The sequence below is a fragment of the Lissotriton vulgaris genome, chromosome 10, assembly GCF_964263255.1.
Source record: "Lissotriton vulgaris chromosome 10, aLisVul1.2, whole genome shotgun sequence".
Classification (NCBI taxonomy): Eukaryota; Metazoa; Chordata; class Amphibia; order Caudata; family Salamandridae; genus Lissotriton; species Lissotriton vulgaris.
Window position 1 is genome coordinate 927,253,072 of NC_141698.1, and position 14,837 is coordinate 927,267,908.

Below are 14,837 nucleotides of genomic sequence, written 5' to 3' on the forward strand. Positions count from 1 at the left end.
CTGATGGTGCAATGAGCTAGGGACTCACGTCTGAGTATACCCTCCCACACATAGTGTGGATAAAATCAATTTTGGAAAAGGTGATGGACAGAGGTTCTGAATGATGCAGAATACTCCTACCCAGTCAAGAGATCAGGGCTTGATCCATCACCGTTTTTTAGCTCACTGCACCATCCCAGCTTCAGAACCTGGCTATATGCAAATTAGTCTGTTCCTGTCCCAGTGCATGATGGGAACAGGGCAAACCAAACTACCAAGCCAATTCTTATACTGGGAAGGAGACAAGCTACCGGGGACCGGTTTATGGCATTTCAGCCTCGTCGGCCCGGCTTGCTTGAATCCTGATGGTGCAATGAGCTAGGGACTCACATCTGTTCCCACCTGATGAAATACAGAATAACTACATCAGAAAGATTCTGACAGTATTCAATGATTGCACTATCATTAACACTCAATATGTTTCCAACTGGAATAAATGCTTGCCTCATTACTCTACCTATTAAAATATCATGGGGACTAAGGCCTGTCTTTTTCTCTGGAGTGCTTCTTAATGACATCAAAACAAGTGGAAGAGCATCTGTCCACTTCACTCCTGTGGCTAGACACATTTTTGAAATTCTGTTTTTAATAATTCAATTTATTTGTTCAACAACACCTGATGCTTCTGGTCTGTATGCACAATGCAGCTTTTGCTCAATGTTTAAAGCTTCACAAATCAATTTCATCAATCTGTTTTCAAAATGGGTTCTGCAATCACTTTCAATGGTTACCGGAAATCCATACCTAGGTATGATCTCCCTCAAGAGCAATTTTGCCACAGTGACTGAGTCATTGTGACGAGTTGGGAAAGCTTCCACCCATCTTGAAAACAAACAGACAAACACAAGCACATATTTCAGCCTGTTGTGCAACGGCATCTCAATGAAATCCATCTGCAACCTGGTAAATGGACCAACCTCCCGTCCTATGGTTCCCATGCTAACAACAGCTTTCCTGTTTGGATTCATCTGTTTACAGGTCAAACATCTTTGGCAAAGTGACTCTGCAATGATGCTAAATTTTGGATTGAACCATGTCTCTATGTATAATCTAATCATTGAATCTCTCCCTAAATGCCCTGGACTATGGTACATCCGTGCCATGTCAGCAATCATGCAGTTTGGCATTACAGACCTTCCATCTTTGTAAACCCAGACTCCATCTTCCTCTCGCGGTCTGCATTCTGCTTTTAACCATGAGTTTTTCTCTTCATCTTCTGCCTCATCTTGTAAATCTTTCACCTCCTGCCATGTTTCGACTACAGAAATTAGCAGAGAGAATTCAACATGTGACTTTTGTCTTTTTCCCGATTAATTGAATAATTGTTCTTTGCGCAGTACTTTGCAATTTCGTCTGCGTATGCGTTTCCTTTAGTGATGTAATCATCACCTTTCTTATGAGCTGCACATTTAACAACAGCAATTTGCTCTGGCAACTGAATGCCATCAATCAATCTCTTGATCAATTTAGCATTTCTGATTGGTGTACCTGCAGAGGTTAAATAACCTCTTTGAGACCATAGCTGTCCATAGTCATGAACTACGCCATATCCATACTGACTATCAGTCACTATGGTTACCCTTTTGCCAGCTGCTTTTTCACAAGCTCGAATTAGACCAATTAGCTCTGCAATTTGAGCAGAACGAATTCCATCAAGAGGTGAACCTTCAACAACATCTGAGACTGTACACACTGAATATGCCGCTCTCAGAATCCCTTCCTCAGTTCTTAAGCAAGACCCATCCACAAATAAAACCAAATCTGATTGAGGCAAAGGAACATCTTTTATGTCCTGTCGTGGTTTTGTACAGTAATCTACAACATCCAGGCATTCATGATCAATGTCATTTTCATTACTTACCTCAGTAACAATTCCATCTGGCAATAGTGTGGAAGGATTAAGGTTCACACATCTCGCAATTGATACGTTTTCTGATCCCAGAATTGTTTTCTCATATTTTGTCAGTCTGCTACTTGTCAAATGTTGAGTTTTACTTCTAGTAAGAAGAATTTCAACTGAATGAGGTACATATACCTTTACAGGAAATCCCATAATGATACCCTCACTTTGTTCAAGACTTACACTTGTTGCAGCCACTGCTTTTAAGCAACCTGGCAAAGCTTTTGCAACAGGATCCAAAACAGCTGAGAAAAATGCAATTGGCTTTCTCAACTTTCCATGTCTCTGAATCAACACAGACAATGCACATCCTTCTCTTTCGCTGCAGTACAGTTCAAATTCTTTCTCATAATCTGGCATGCCCAGAGCTGGAGCTTCACTTAAGCTACTTTTTAATTTTCAAAAGCTTCCAATTCAATTTTTGACAATCTAATTGGATCTTTTACATCAGCTTTTGTTAGTCTTTGGAGTGGTTTTGCAATTACCGAAAATCCACTAATCCATTGTCGACAGTAACCAACCATTCCTAGAAACATTCTGACCTGTCTTTGTGTTGTTGGTGGCTGAATTGCTCTAATCATTTTAATTCTTTCAACTGTTACTTTTCCTGTTCCTTTTGCAATTCTGTGACCAAGATTCTTTACTTCTTGTTTACAAAACTGCAATTTTGCAGGTGACACTTTATGTCCCTCATCTGCCAATCGATTTAAAAGAGTGATGGTATCAGTAACACAATTTTCTCGTGTTTTTGCTGCCACAAGCAAATCATCAATGTACTGAACTAGTGTAGAATTACCAGGCACTATCAGATCTTCCAGAGACTTCTTTAACAACTGATTAAAGATAGATGGACTCTCAGTATACCCTTGTGGGATACGATACCATGCTAATATGCGATTCTGGAACCTGAAAGCAAAAATTTGCTGGCTTTCTGGATGCAATGGAACTGTAAAGAAGGCATTACACAAGTCAATGACCGTGTACCATTCTGCATCATGCGGAATCTGATAAAGAATTACCACAGGTTTTGGAACAATTGGGCAACATGGAACAACAATTTGGTTAATTTTTCTCAGGTCCTGAACAATTCTATATGTTCCGTTTGGCTTTTTAATACCCATAATCGGTGAATTACATGGACTGCACTCAATTTCTTTTAGTACACCTTGACTTATGAATTTTTCAATCACTGGAATGACACCTTCAATTGTCTCTGCTTTCATTTTGTATTGAGGAACATTTGGAAAATCTATTCCCTGCTTAACAGTAATTTTTACTGGATCTACATTTTTCATAAGACCCATGTCATTTCCTGTTAGGTCCCAAATTGCTGGATTAACTGGCTTTTTGAGCTCTTCTGGCAAATTATTTTTATCAAAAACAGGAAACAGTGATGTCTTTTCTTCATCAACCATTAACATTGTCAATTTATAAAGCCCATCCTCTTCTGCTGTTTGCATTTCAATGCCATCTGGTGAGCAATATATCCTGCAATTCATTTTGCATAATATATCACGACCCAACAGATTCACAGGACTGCTGTCATAAACTAGAAATCTGTGTTTATCTTTGTAGTTCCCAATTTCGACCTTAACTGGTTCTGTTAAACTTGTTTTAATTTGCTGATTAGCTACACCTACAACTTGAATGGACTCACCAGAGAGAGGAAGATTTTCTATTTCTGCTGATCTAACAGTAGAACGGGTAGCACCTGTATCCACAAGGAAAGTGACATCTACATCATTCACTTTACCATTTACAAATGGACCAGACTGATCTACCTCAAGAGTGGGTCCAAGCACACACTCTTCCTCCTCTCCCAGGCACCGTCATGAGTAATCTTCTGATTGAGGTTCCGTGACGATTGTAAGTGGTGTTTTCGACTCGCACGAATATGGTCGAGTCTGGTATCTATGAACCGCAAATGACGAGTTTAGTGGGTGTACGCAGTTTCGCTGTGCTAACCTAAACCGTTCGTTTGTTACGTGGGTTTTTCATCTGTACCCACGGGTTCCATCTTAGATACGGCATCCATTTTGTTTCTTACCCTCAAGTAGCCAGCGAACGGTCGTTGTCCGCTTCGCGACCCTGGGATTCCCAAGACATCCGCGGAAGACACATGTCCTTTGAAAGTGTCTTTATGACGAGGGGGATGATACTGTAAGGCAGATGGCCCCGCTCGAGGCTCATCTTGCCGTGCCGGTCTATTGTCTCAGCCGTGCATCTCATTAGGCACGTCCCTTTGATGCCTGTAGCTCGTGTTTCCCGATACCTCCCCTTTTACACCCTTTTTCGATCTCCCCACTGTTTCCATCTTCCTCTGCACCTGTCCTTGTTCCTTCTTCGATCTGTTTTACTGCCGATTGGAATGTACTAATGGTGGGAAGATGGGTTTTTACAGTTGGGAACCACCAAATGTTTCCGCACTTATGCCCCGGACCTTGAATGTATCAAAGTGACCAAAGTGACCCCTCTCTGGGATAATTATGGGAACCGAGTTGTAAACCTTTGTGTACCATGTAACCCTATGGGAGAAATCTGTATAAAAGGAGCGATCCACAGTAGCAATTTGAAGCAGTCTCCTCGAACTTACACTCGTTGTACTTCCTGTGACTTCTGTGTTCCCTCCAGTAAATAAACCTCGAATCTTTGACGCCGAAGGAAGTGTCCCGTGTCTCTGTCATTCGTACGCCGGAGCAGGTTACCCACGAAAGTTTCAGGTGTTGTCCCCTGGCACCGCTGGGTCTTAAATAACCCAGTCCTTCAGTTGGCGCCCAACGTGGGGCTGCATCAGTGGTACCGGTCCAAGCCCGACGATCGTGAGGAACTTCGTGTGAAATCTCCGAGGGAAGGTGCACTCCGCTTCATCGATCCTGTTGTCGAATTAAGTGGCCCGAAGACTTTTCCCGCGAAGATTCCCGCCTCCTGACGGCTGCGACGGACTGCTGCCCTGACTGTAGACCTGTTTTGGCGCCTGGCGTAGACCTTGGTATAGCGAGACGATTGACGGGCCTTCCTGGTGACGCCATCGATCTTTGAGTTAAGTATTTGTGGGTCGCTCCCAGAGTTCTTGGTTGTGGTTGCTTAGTTGTTGCATGGTTCCATTGCATTTGTGGTTCTTGGTAATTTGTTGTGATATTTGACGACTGCAGCCGCCAAAGACCGAGGGTTGTTGCTCTTTGCAGGGACTTGGTAAATCCCGTAACCCTTGACGTTTGTGGAACTCGGCTAGTGTGCAAGATGCCTGGTCGCAGTACTCTGTTTAGTTGTTTCAGACGTTGTGGTACGGATTCCCGACTGGCGGACTCTTGTCCGATACCTCCGGTTGGAACTCCCACTTATGAGCTCTACAGTAAGCACGGGCTAGGCCCGATTACTTTTAATGAATACTGGATTCGTTACACTAAAAAGGATGGTGCCCTTAGTTGGCCACCTCATGGTAGTTTTGAGACCACGATCTTAGATAATCTTGAGGCTAAATTGTTTGAGAAAAAGTCAAGGCCGGCCATGTTTGATGCCTTTCGGTTGTGGCGTAAAGAAGCCCGACAGAAAGAGATCAGACAGACTAAACGCAATCAGAGAGATGGTGTTGCTGCCATTGTAAAGAAAGCAGAGCAGTTTCAGCGTGATAAGGAGGATAAGCAAAAGGAAGTGTTTGATAGGCTACAGCGTATGTCCATAGATAAATGCTATCCTGCTTTGCCTACGGAGTCGGATAACAAGGAAGAATTAGTTGAGGATCCTTTAATGTCCTATCTTATGAAGTCGCCACCTCCGTATGTACAGGGTACCGCGCCTCCTGTGGTTCCCCCTGTACCTGCTCCTCAACCTGTTCCTCAACCTGTACCCGTTCTTCCGGCTGTTTCCGCTCCTTTGCCTACTGCTGTTCCTACTGCTCCTCCGCTTCCACATACTCCTGCTCCCGCTACTGCTCCTATTCTACTTACTCCTGTTGCTTCTTCTGCTTCTACCTCTTCTCTTGTTAATCCCTTATGCTATACTTCTCCATCTACTCGATGTCGTACCTCTCCGGTTGCGGCTAGCTTCTTCAATTCTCTTGGCCCTGTTCTTGGGTCCGCTGGTTCGGACGGTCCTCAAAGACGTAGTCAGCTTCCCGGTAACAGGGAACGTGCTGCGTTATATAACATGGCGATGGGTTGGATGACGTACCCTCTTAGAAATCCTCCACGTGCTGTACTTGATACGTTCTGTCAATTTAATGTACCGACACAGAGGTACGTGTTCGAAGAAATGTGCAAGGTTCTGCGCGACCAGATATCGGCCGATGCATCTGACGATGTGTTGACCGCTTTGTCTGATCTACAGCTTCAGTTCTCGAGCGGAATGATAGTGGATACCAACGTTCGACGCGCTGTTGAGCGGTTGTTATCTTTCCGCCCTACTCTGATACCTCAGGCCTTGTTCGTTGAGGACGTTGAGAGACAGTTAGATGCGTCTGGTCAGTTTCCCATGCGTGAAGTCCCTCCCGTATGGATGCCAGCTATTCCTGGGGCTCAACCTCCGGATATAGCCAGGTTCTGAGCTGGGATGGGGCAGTGAGATAAATAACGGTGATGGATCAAGCCCTGATCTTTGGACTGGGTAAGAGTGGTCTGCTCAATTCAGACACTCTGTTCATCACCACCCCCTTTTGTAAATCGATTTTGGCCACTATAGGTGTGGCAGGGTATACTCAGACATGAGTCCCTTTCTCACTGCTCCATCAGGATTCAAGCAAGCCGGGCCGAAGAGGCTGAAATGCCAGAAACCGGTCCCCGGTAGCTTGTCTCCTTTCTGGTAAAGAATTGGCTTGGTAGTTTAGTCTGCCCTGTTCCCATGATGCACTGGGCCAGGGACAGACTGATTTGCATATAGCCAGGTTCTGAGCTGGGATGGGGCAGTGAGATAAATAACGGTGATGGATCAAGCCCTGATCTTTGGACTGGGTAAGAGTGGTCTGCTCAATTCAGACACTCTGTTCATCACCACCCCCTTTTGTAAATCGATTTTGGCCACTATAGGTGTGGCAGGGTATACTCAGACATGAGTCCCTTTCTCACTGCTCCATCAGGATTCAAGCAAGCCGGGCCGAAGAGGCTGAAATGCCAGAAACCGGTCCCCGGTAGCTTGTCTCCTTTCTGGTAAAGAATTGGCTTGGTAGTTTAGTCTGCCCTGTTCCCATGATGCACTGGGCCAGGGACAGACTGATTTGCATATAGCCAGGTTCTGAGCTGGGATGGGGCAGTGAGATAAATAACGGTGATGGATCAAGCCCTGATCTTTGGACTGGGTAAGAGTGGTCTGCTCAATTCAGACACTCTGTTCATCACCACCCCCTTTTGTAAATCGATTTTGGCCACTATAGGTGTGGCAGGGTATACTCAGACATGAGTCCCTTTCTCACTGCTCCATCAGGATTCAAGCAAGCCGGGCCGAAGAGGCTGAAATGCCAGAAACCGGTCCCCGGTAGCTTGTCTCCTTTCTGGTAAAGAATTGGCTTGGTAGTTTAGTCTGCCCTGTTCCCATGATGCACTGGGCCAGGGACAGACTGATTTGCATATAGCCAGGTTCTGAGCTGGGATGGGGCAGTGAGATAAATAACGGTGATGGATCAAGCCCTGATCTTTGGACTGGGTAAGAGTGGTCTGCTCAATTCAGACACTCTGTTCATCACCACCCCCTTTTGTAAATCGATTTTGGCCACTATAGGTGTGGCAGGGTATACTCAGACATGAGTCCCTTTCTCACTGCTCCATCAGGATTCAAGCAAGCCGGGCCGAAGAGGCTGAAATGCCAGAAACCGGTCCCCGGTAGCTTGTCTCCTTTCTGGTAAAGAATTGGCTTGGTAGTTTAGTCTGCCCTGTTCCCATGATGCACTGGGCCAGGGACAGACTGATTTGCATATAGCCAGGTTCTGAGCTGGGATGGGGCAGTGAGATAAATAACGGTGATGGATCAAGCCCTGATCTTTGGACTGGGTAAGAGTGGTCTGCTCAATTCAGACACTCTGTTCATCACCACCCCCTTTTGTAAATCAACCTCCGGTAGTGGCACACTTCCAGAGAGTGTGGATACATCTCCCATGGAAACGATCGGAAGTGTTGCAGGTGAAACAATCTTTGCCTGACCCTCGCAAAAATCCTGCAGGGTACTATAAAGAATTGTCGCAGCTCGTAGACGCTACGATAATGAATCTTGCCGATATCGATATGCTGTTCGGCAATGTCGTACCTCAACCGGTATGGGCTAAGATTCGTCAGGAAAATCATCCAAACGAATTAGGTGGTGATTGGGCTGCCCTTGTAGCGGCGGATGGGTTGCAAACTGGTGGTGCTAAACCCGAGCAGTTGATTGCTGATCTCCCTCAAAGAATAATTACACTAATGAAAACACTTATGCCAGCTATGAGGGTGAACTGGGACAAATTGTCAGCCTGTAAACAGAAGAAGGACGTGAATGTCTCTGATTTCTTTACGAGATTTGAGGAGGCATTCATCGACCATAGTGGTCAGGATATGGGCACTGAGGGTGGTCAACGGTTGTTTGTGGATAAATTTGTCTCTAACTTATTGCCCGACTTGAGCAATAAATTAAAAAATTCTGAGAGTGCGTGGGCCGTCTCTACATCTGCTCAAATATTGGCTACGGCACAGTATTACGAAAACAGAGAAAAAGAAGAGAACGACCGCGCTGATAAAAAGACGAAAGAACTTAAAACCAAAGTGTTGTTGCAGCAGGCCTATCCTCCGCGTTCGAATCAGAATGCTTCTCAGCAAAATAGATCGCAGTCGCAATCGAATAGGTCGCAACCTCGAAATGACTCCTCTTCCCAAAGATCTTCGTTAGGGTACAATCAGTGTGCCTATTGTAGACAGGAGGGTCATTTAAAATTCAACTGTCCTGTTCTAAACGATCGTAACAGTGGTAACTCATCTAGAGGAGGTCGTGGTGGTTCTCAGCAGACATCACGTGGTAGGGGTCGTGGTGTTCAAAATGATCGTTCAGATAACTCATCAACTTCCAATAACTGTTTTGACCACCGTGGATCATCGCAAGGACGATCTGCGCAGTACAATGTAGATGATTATTACGTCGATCAGGGAACTGACGACAGTAATTACTAGGACAGCCATAGACAAGGAGAGGGAGTGGTATCAGTTCCGGTTGATCAGAGAGGGCCTTACGTCGCAGTTGCTACATCGGGCGTCGTTGAGCCTTTTCTGTTGGACACTGGTGCAGCGAAAAGTTCCATAATGCATTCGAAACTCCCTGGCCCACCTTTGTCTGGCTTAACAAATGTTTCCGTTGGATTCTCTGGCACCCCCGTTAGCAATCCAGTTTCGCGCCCTTTGCCCCTTACAATTGGGCCTCGTGAGCTTCAAGCTCCGTTGATTTTAACTACTGGTTGTGGTGAAAATCTTTTGGGCCTGGATTTGCTAAAACGTTTGTATGCAACTTTGTATTGTTCTCCTGCGGGTGTAAAGCTTACGTTAGGTGAGAGGGTTGTCTCTCCTATGTACTTGTCTCTCGGTAAGCTTCCACCGGAATTGAGTTCTCTTCCTGCATCTTTGTGGGCCACAGGTCCCAATGATGTGGGCCTGCTTGACATCTCCCCTTATGTTGTTCAGCTGAAATCTAATGTACGATTGCCACGTATTCCCCAGTATCGAATCTCTCTTGATGGTGAACGAGCACTGTTAGCGATCATTTATGATCTGATCGAGAAAGATGTTATTGAAGAAACGCGGGGAAACGTGTGCAACAGCCCTGTACTGCCCATTCTAAAACGTACTGATCCTTCGAAACCGCCTGTTTATCGTTTTGTTATTGATTTACGGGAAGTAAATAAAATTGTGATTCCTCAGTTCCCTGTTGTGCCTGACATCACGGCGCTACTGACTCTGATTTCAGCTTCTGCATCTTGGTTTTCGGTGATCGATTTGAAGAATGCTTTCTTTAGCATTCCGATTGCCGAAGAAAGCAGAGACCTTTTCGGTTTCTCTCTTGGTGGTCGCAGCTTCCGGTTTAAACGTGCTCCTCAGAAAATGTATTAATTCTTTTATATGGGCCATTCTTCCAGCAGCATTGAGATTATCAATATCTCTTTCAGAAAAATCCACTCTGTAGTGTTTCTGCAAATGTTTTTGTTTACTCAAATCAATTTCTAATTCAGCAGCCATTTCTTCCAGTTGTTCATACCTGTTTTTCGTTTTCCACTGGATACTCTTGCAAATAAAGAGAAGCTCATCATCCTGATACAATTTCAAATTGTCAGTGCCAATTGTGCCAATGATTAATTCTTCTAAATCAGGCTTTAATTTTGCAACATCAAGCTTTTTATAATCAGGAGCTTCTGGGGACAATGCATTTTGGGTTAAATCTATTCTGTTTAAGCTTCCTTCTGTGGACCTGGATCTGATTCTGCCACAGACGGTGTTTGCGAACTTGACAGATTCCCATTTAAAGTTAAATTTGGCATCATAGATTTTTCTCTATGTATCTCAGAAAGTTCCGAATAAAATCTTTCAGCCACTTTTTGAATCTCTGCATTTAATGGAACTGTCAAGGCAGAATGTCTATTTTCTCCTTGATCGAAAACTGGTACAACAGGACCAATAGTTACTGGTACTGTCACTGCTTCCATGCTTTTTGTCAATTGTTGAATTAAATCTTCCTTTGCTTTATTGTAACTGGAAATTTCCGGCATGTCAGCGGGTATTCTTTCCTGATTTCTCACGAAATTATTTTCCTGATGAGGAAATCTATTTTCTCTAGGTGTACTACAATTATTTGTTGACCCTACCCTTTCAGGTAATTTTAAAAATCTGGGAGAACCTTCCTCAGCTTCTCTAGGAGGTGCACTTGGAGAAGTTCCTGTAGAAACTCTCGGGGTAGTCTGAGAACTTACTTGATAAGGTGGTGGTTTGCGTTTAGTAGCATAAATGTCTTCTAAAACTGCATCATCTAATTCCTCATCAATTCTCTTTTGAGCTTTCTCCTGTTCTACATCTTCTGTAATCATTATTCTCACTGGATACAGACCATCATATATGTCTGCCTTTCTCCAGCGTCTCACTTTGTCTTCATGTGTTTCTCTATTTAAAATATATTTTGAATTTCTAGGTGCCAAGCATTTGCTTTCACGCTCAAGTTCCATCATCTCAACCTCCCATTCAACCAATGCTTCAAATTGCGTAGGTCTAGGCTTCGGCACAAGATCCATCATTTTTCCCCTTAAGTTTCTCAAAACTTTCAAATTAAATGACCCATCTTCTGGCCAGGCTAATACGCCGTCATTTTTAGTGTAATGCATCCAATTGTCAAACCAAATCACAGTATGATAGCCATATTCGCCTTCCATATAGGCTGCGGGTGTTTTGTACTTATGAAGTAATTTACCACCACGCGTTTCAATTTTCTTGTCAGGTTTAAAATAATTCTTCACTTTCTGAAACCATGAAGGCTTCTTTATCTCACTATCGTTCCTATAACTCATGTTTTAAATCAAATCGTTTATTCCAAAAGCTTCGAAATGTTCTCTTGGTGTTCCGCTATTCCAGCCAATCCGTGTGCGAAAGACACCAACAAGCCAATCAGGTTAAGCCACGTCACCCACCTTGTTCAACCAATAGAAATATAGTATTCAGAACTGACCAATCTGGTACCAGCTCGTCACTGTCACGTGAGCCAATCAGTGCGCTTTCTGTGACGTATGTTATCCAATCACAGCGCGAACCGAAAGGACGTACACTGCCGCTGCAGTTTCTCTGCGTGTTACTCCGTAAACTCACCCCTCCTTCACAAAACTTTTTCACGGCGCCATTTTAAACAATACTTTCCAATTAATTTTAATTAGTAACTACAAATAAACAAACCACTTGTCTGTTTCACTAACAAAGCGATAGTTTTATAAACATTCAGAACTTTCTCCGCATAAAATAGACGACGCTATTTCTATACGATCATTCACGCATTCATACGGAAACCCTAATCATGCACACACGAAATCTTGGCAGGACTTGAACCAACCACAGAAAACGTCAAACGTTAATAAGAATAGACGACGCTATCTTACCCATCTCTCAAGCTTGGATAAATCCTATTACTCTTTTCACAAAAAGTTTTACAACAGGCTCACCAGGTCCCTATGCTTAATGCTACGATTTCATAGACAATCCTCACTATTACATTCAACCAGTCACATCTAAGGTCCCTAAACTTGTGTTGTATGTCCACAACACGTGATATATTCTATACCACAATTCTGAAACAGAACAAATGCACTGTGTAACTCTTCTAGTCACACTACTCTTTGCCGGCAAATAACCAGGAATTTTTCACACTGCTGGAAAAAATCCTTTCGACTACATACAACAAGTGAACAAACCTAACAACAATTTTTAGACATGTATCCTATGTAATTTACATGTAACATGTATGTTACCATAGCAACCGGAATCTGCTACCAAAAGAATTGATCCAGCGTCACTATAGAAATTCTGTCTCACATGAGTCACCATTCACTACCTAATACTCACCAAACTAATCAATAACTAGACCCATGCACCAAGACAGAAAATCATGGAGCTGAATCATGTGGCCTAATTTATCACACTATTAAACTCGTATATACATATTTGCAACTGCAGTATAACATTTTTATTCATAGATTTACGAAACATTAATTAAGCCACTGAGGCCAATGGATTTAAACTAATGGTAACATCTCATTAATCAAGTCCAGCTTGACGTTTTAAGTCTTTTTATTTTTAAAGTTTCAAAGTTTCAAATCTTTATTAGCTCATTTATTAAATCCAAGCATTTTATTAAATCAGTTTTAATCATAAGATCATTGGCTCAAAAGGTCTGGCACAATAAAATTGCACAGAAATCATGAATTAAAGAAATCATCAATCCTAATCCCTATGTTAGCTTTCTGACCTGAAAAGGGAAACAACATTTATTAAACAAGCATGCCTTACGTGTCCAAAGGAAAACGGACAGCACTTTGCCCTCAGGAAACAATCAGCCCCGCTCCCCTCAAGAGGCCTAATTTTTATACCTTTCTTACTCGCTAATCTAACTAAACGATATGTTTTAATAATTTCCAGCACCCTGATTGGTTGCTGACTGTCAGACCACCAAAGCCACCTCTTTTCAAAGTGACAACGTCATTTCATCATTGTTCATTGACATGAAGCGACACCAGCTTCCGAGGATTCGATACAGTTTCAAAAGTTGTTTCACTGATTTCCTCCAGAGCTCGGCAAAACCATCTCTCTCACTTCCTTGGCCTTGTAGAAATAACATTCAGAGCACATAACGCACAAGTCTTTTTTGTTTAAGCCTCAGTTCATTCCAAAGAATAGCTTTCATGGAAAAGTTCCAATACGACTGTGCTCGGCTCTGCTCACGTACAGGCTAACCAACATTCTCCAGAACTAGGCCTCAAGCCTTTCTTTCGGGCTAGTATTTAAACAAACACAAAAGAATGATTAATTCAAGCAAAATAAACCCTTCTGTTACCCACCCTACCATTGCTAATAATTAACCCATTAATAAATGACATCTAGCAGAAGCAAACAAATAAAGCAGCACATTTAATATCTACCATTCTTCATAACGTCCAGCTGAAGTCTTTATGAATCTGAAAGAGTAAAAAGATGATCGAATAATACACAGACAAACAAACACAACATATGACAAACATATAAGCACACATAATAAAAGCACATGCCATAAAATGATCAGCCGTACATTAATAGTAATAAGGACAATAGGACAAACAAAACAATATTATTCATGTGTTACATGACAAACTCGCAAATGCAACAAGAGCACACATATTAGTCCCACTTGTTTGTGTGTGTGCAATCTTACTCTAAGTTGAATTAGTAGAACAAATCATGCAACAATTCATTAATAGATTAATTCATGTTACAGGGAATGAACTTTGCGTGTCAGAATAAAATAATTTTTGAAGCTCGCTCCATCACACCTACAGCACCCATGACAATGACTTGTTATCTGATGTCCCAGGGCACACTGCAAACACTATGGATCTTGTATTGCAAGTTTTTCAAATCTGTTTTCAGTGACCCATGTTTATCAACTAAGTCACACAATCTCTTGCCCACTTTAACAGTTATTCATGGGTTTACACAAGTCTTCCTCTCATTCTCAGAAGCTGAGGAGGCTGAACTGCAGTTTATGGATTGAACCCTCTGCTTATGAAGACCGCAATCTAAGCATTCCACAACATTGTGGCGTAGTAGGAGAGTGGTGGCCTTATGGAGGATGATCAGCCTACCACCATGTCACTGCCAGTCACCAGATTGCCTCTCTGGCATTTCTTTTGGGTTACAAGTTCTACGTTTCAAGGACTAAGGCTAAACATGGTTTCCCAACTGCACAGGACTAGCCTACCCCTACCAACTATCCTGCAGGTACACCAGTGCAATCCTCTGTCCAACTCTCCCACTAGAATGATAATTGAGGAAGGAGAAACAGAAAAAACAGCTGTGGAGCACAATACATGCATGACTGACCAGTGATATATTAACAATTAGATGAGCTGCACCTTATTGACCCACTTTGAAGCAGTATATGTTATTCTGATGGTGCAATATCTGATTAATCTAATTTGAAGAAAAGGAAGACAGAACATGGTGTGAACTGTATACATCAGAAAGCCCTATTCTGCAATAGTCACCTTTGGATCGTTCACAGAATCCTCTTCAAAGTGTTCTAAGGGAGTGACAGACCAATACAAGTGCATCATTTGTTTAAGTCTGGCAGGGCGTAGTAAGTGCTTGTGGGCCAGAACTTTGTGACTTTTAGCATATTCAGGAGAGAAACACAGCTCTTTTCACTAGAAACAACATGTTAATCCTCAACA